Source organism: Capsicum annuum, chromosome 2, assembly GCF_002878395.1.
Source record: "Capsicum annuum cultivar UCD-10X-F1 chromosome 2, UCD10Xv1.1, whole genome shotgun sequence".
Classification (NCBI taxonomy): Eukaryota; Viridiplantae; Streptophyta; class Magnoliopsida; order Solanales; family Solanaceae; genus Capsicum; species Capsicum annuum.
Genome location: NC_061112.1, coordinates 18,982,401 through 18,987,485, shown reverse-complemented (window position 1 = coordinate 18,987,485; position 5,085 = coordinate 18,982,401).

Genomic DNA, 5,085 nt, shown 5'->3' with positions numbered 1-5,085 from the left:
TATATGTATTCTAGATTATCTATTTGTGATTCTAAATATGATATTTAGAATCACAAATAGATAATCTAGAATACATATATCAACATGATCTATACACTATCAAGTAGATAAAATGAACAAAGAAGAATTTATAATAGATGAAAAAACATATGAAAATCACGAAGGATTAAAAATAAGAATAGTATTTTCTAATTTAGGAAGAAGATATAAGAAAATAGGTGAACATTAATATTTAATGTTAGAAAAAGAAGAATTAAAAGTAGAAGATAAATTAACAGTCATGGTAAGAATAACAAAAGAAAATGAAGAAATACACAGAAAAAAAGAAATAGAAAAAATAAAACAATAGACTACAGAAGAAATACGAAAAATAGAAGAAACTAAAAATAATAGGATTGCTGAATTAGAAAAAGAACTACAAATACTAAAAGATCTATATGAAAAAAAGACAGAAAGAAAAAGATAAAGAACAAAAATTATTAATTGAGATAAATCAATTTAAAGAAAAATTAGAAAATAAAGAATTAAAAACTAATGAAATAGAAATAAATACAATAGATGCTGAAGAAACAGATAATTATGATTTGGAAGATATTGAAACATATACAGAAATCTTAACAAATATAGAAAAACTAGAAATAAATGAAAAACAAGAAGTAATTAATAAAGAAAATTTAGAAAATACAAACACGGGAATAAACACTCTTGATAAAAAGGAGGATGAAAAAATAATACCTAGTATATCAGAAATAAGAAAACCTACATATTATTATAAAGATAAGTTTAAAAAATATAACCTAAAGGATGAATATAACAAATGGACACCAAAACAAATAATCAATAAAAATTATAACTTCTTAGACTTAGACTGTGTAATAGATGTAGATAAAAAGATACAATTATGGATAGGATATATAACAAAACAGTTATTAGACAATGGTATAAATGCAACAGATACACTAGAATATATAGAAAGAACACTAATAGGAACAACAAAATTATGATTTTTAAATTTAACTGAAGAAAGTAAAAAGGTATTAAGGGCTGATAAAAAAAATCGGAAAGAGCAACAGTAATTAAACTAACACCTATAGACATATTGAAAAATATGAAATAGCTATAAAAGATGAATTTAGCAGTATGGCAACAGAAGAAGAAGAACAACAACAACAACAACAACAACAAAACAAAGAAAAAGATACAAATAGGAATTTAATGTTAAATTTAGCAATATGTAATATGTGTTATATAGATGAACATACGTGTGCATTTAAAGAATACTACTATAAGGGAACATATAATACAGAAGAAAGTAAAGAAGTAAGAAGATTATATTTTAGTAAATTACCTGAACCAGTTAGCTCAAACATAATAAAGAGTTGGGATGAAGCAAAAATAGTAGATACCCTAGGACCAAGAATAAAATTTCTACAACAATGGTATAGGAATATATGTAAAAAATACAAAGAAGAAATAAAAATGAAAAACTGTTAATAAGGAATTTAGCATGTTGCAAGGATAAACACCCCAATTTGGATGTAAAGAAAAATATTATAAGAAAAGAAAAAGACATAGGAAATATAAGAAGTACAGAAAGTCAAAATATAAGTATAAGAAACCAAGAAAAAAATATTATGTAAAAAATTATAAATATAAAAGACCATATAGAAAAAAGAAATCTATAAAAGAATGTACTTGTTATAATTGTGAAAAACTAGGACATTTAGTTAGGGATTGTCAAATGCCTAAAGACTCAAAAAATAAACAAATATCAGAAATAAAGATAGAAAATGCAGAATATATGCAAATAGATTATATAGATTACGAGTTAGAAAGTGACGATAGTATATATGAAATTTCCGAAAATGAAACATATAATGAAATAGATAGTAAATCAAATGAATCAAATGACTGAAGAAGATATAAAAATAATAGCAAAGGAAGAATATTTAAATGAAGAAGAAACAGATCAGAAAATAATATTTGATAATAATATATTTTACGAAGTAAAAGGAAACATACTCCAACAATTATGTTATGTTTTAGTCTTTCTTTTCTTATTTTTAATTCTCTTCGTTTCTTAGATAATATTTGTTATAGTTCTTTATATTTTTGGGATTGGTCTATATTATTCATTGGTATTTATAATATTGGTGAATTTCTAAATTTATTTCTATCATAATATGCATTCCTTAAATAAATACATACCACTTCTCGTTTTTTTTAAATAACATAGCTTGATACCAATTGTAGGGGGTGCGATGAACGTGGTTTTTTAAGGTATACTATATTTTCCATATTTCTTGTTTTTACGTAGTCAAGTAGATTCTTTTTCATAAGTGTTTCTATTAATCTTATTTGCTCCATATCTTGTCTCCAATATTCTAAGTATTCGTAGTTTATCATTTTATCCTATGGTAGTTGTAATTTTACAAATTTCTGTGTCATAACTTATTCTAATCGTACTATATTTGATATGTAATTCTATGTTATCTATGTGATCCATTAATATTTGTTGTTTATGTATAGTATCTTTTTCTAAGGTTAATTTTATTCTAAGTAATCTTTCTTCTAATTGTCTTTTTTTCTCTTTTAAGCTGATTCCTGTAATTAATTTCTTCATATAGCCAACTTTGTTTTTCTCTAACTCTTCTAATATATTTTAATATTTTTAATTTGTATAATATCTGTCTGAATAATAATTATCTAGGTATGAATAGTAGCTATTGTCATTTAAGTGTATTTGTTCTAATGCATCTTCTGTCCAATTTTCTAATTCTTCATCTTCAATATTAAATACCTTTTTCCATATAATTTTCTTTATATCTACTATCTCTATATCCTTAAGTATATATAAAACAAGTATCTTAAATTTATCTATCATTTCATCAGGTAAATAATTATTCATTTTTCATATGATGCTATTTTTCAAAATATTCCTCCCAATCATAATCATAACAAAATATGATCATCTTAGATTACTATATACTATATTATTCTTAAATAACATATTCTTCGTTCACTTTTAGCATGGTAGTCTGGATACTTTTTCTCCAAACAGTGCCTCTACTCTGGCTACTCTCCTATCACGACTTCTTTGCCTCACCGATTTCACCTTTAGGATGGCATAGTTCTAGGAATTTTTCTCCTTTTCCACTTTGCTACTAAACTTCTTAACATGCTATTCTTTGAATAATTCTACTATAAAGTAACTAACATAAGCTTATTTTATTATACTTATGATTGTCAGAAATTTATGAATTTAGCTATTCATAATTATAAATGAAAATACTTGTTCTGGTAGATTTGATAAATTTGTATTTTGCTCATCCATATCTTAGTGTAAAACTGAATATCTTTATTGATAATATGAGAGAAAATTTTATCGTATACAAGAAGACTTGCTTTCCGTGTAGAAAGTCTTGCCTTATCTTGGCAAATGCCTTGCCTTTTTATAATCTAGAAAACACGTAAATTATTTTACACTATTCCTACTTTATACTATTCCTACTTTACACTTGTACAAATCTTTACAAAGAGTAGAAAATCTCTTTACAAAAGTCAAAGTAGCTTTATGAAAGAAAAGACTTAAAACAACTTTACATTAAATAGAAAAGACTAAAAGCTTAAATAATTTATGTAACTTTAATAATGCACTTGTCCTTTTCTTAATCTTCTTTATCTTCTTATTGACTTGTCCATTTCTATCTCCTTGTGTCCTTATCTACTTGGTTTCTTCTTTGTCATTACTCCATCCATTATTTGCTTTGATTGTCCCTTATCTTCATTCTAACTGTACATCTGGTATAATATTGTCTTCTCCATTATACCTTGAACATAGATGGTCTGGATATTTATGTCCAATTATCTTGCAATATCTAGTCAATATTTCTTCTGAAATAAATTTTTCTTTAATGGCTCTGGTAGTTGGTTGCCTTTTTAGATTAAGTAGTGTCATAATCCATCTTTAAATTTCCTCTATATCTGCTTATCTTAACTCTCTTGAATTTGAATAAATCATTAGCTGGTCTCTTGAATATCATTAGCTGGTCTCTTGAATAGTAACTCTAAATTGGGTTCCCATTTAAGTAATTATTTGCTAACTCTTGGATGATTGTGGATATTTCAATAATTCATTTATTTGCATAAAAATCTGGTATATCTATTTTTGGTATTTCTACCTGTGTTTCAATATCTTCTGGTATGATTATATCTTTTGTCATTCCTATTTTCACAACTTGTATAACTGGTTTAATCTCATCATACAATATCTCTGCTGGTGTTGTATAAAACTTTATAAAAAATAAGTTACCTTTGGTTATCTTTTTGTAAGTGGTAATTGCTATATATATCTCTGGTATAGCTGCTAACTCACTTCCGTCTTGGGTATATACGGTGTTGAGTAATCCATAACTGAAACATGTTCTAACTAGATTTGGGTTAGTTTTTGGTAATGCAATAACTTATTATATCATTGTAGTTTTTGGGTTATGTAGTCTGTATTTGGTTCTTGGATATTTATTGCTCTGGGTCTAACGTTTAAATGTGTTTGTATTTTGAGGATATTTTCAATATATGATCTAGTTACGTGATTATAGGCTTTCTTTTATTGGTTTAGGCTTTCTAGATATGTGGTAGTTTGTGGGGGTATGGACAAAGGGTTTTTTGGTGTTTTTGGTATAAATGGCTTGTCAAATATTTTGTTCAAGTTCATATTTGAGTTCCTTCTAACTCCTTTGCTTGTACCTGCAGAAGTGGATTGATAAATGTTATGGATTTTTTGGAATGTCCCAACGTCTCCTTTTATCTTTAGAATTTTACTGTCTTCCAATCGACATTTCTCTGCACACTGCTGAGTCCTTCAGACTTTAATTTAACTTCATTAGTCTTTAGCTTTTCTATCTCATTTCCCATACTATCTACTTTCAGTGAAAGCGTAGTTAGGGTTTTGAGTATATTTTCTAGAGCATCGTCTTCTGTAATATCAGTTTGGGTAGCTTTGTCTTGATATGTAATCTGCAATAATATTCTTATTAGTCTTGATTACTTCAATCGTAAATGTAAAATTTAATATATTCAATACTA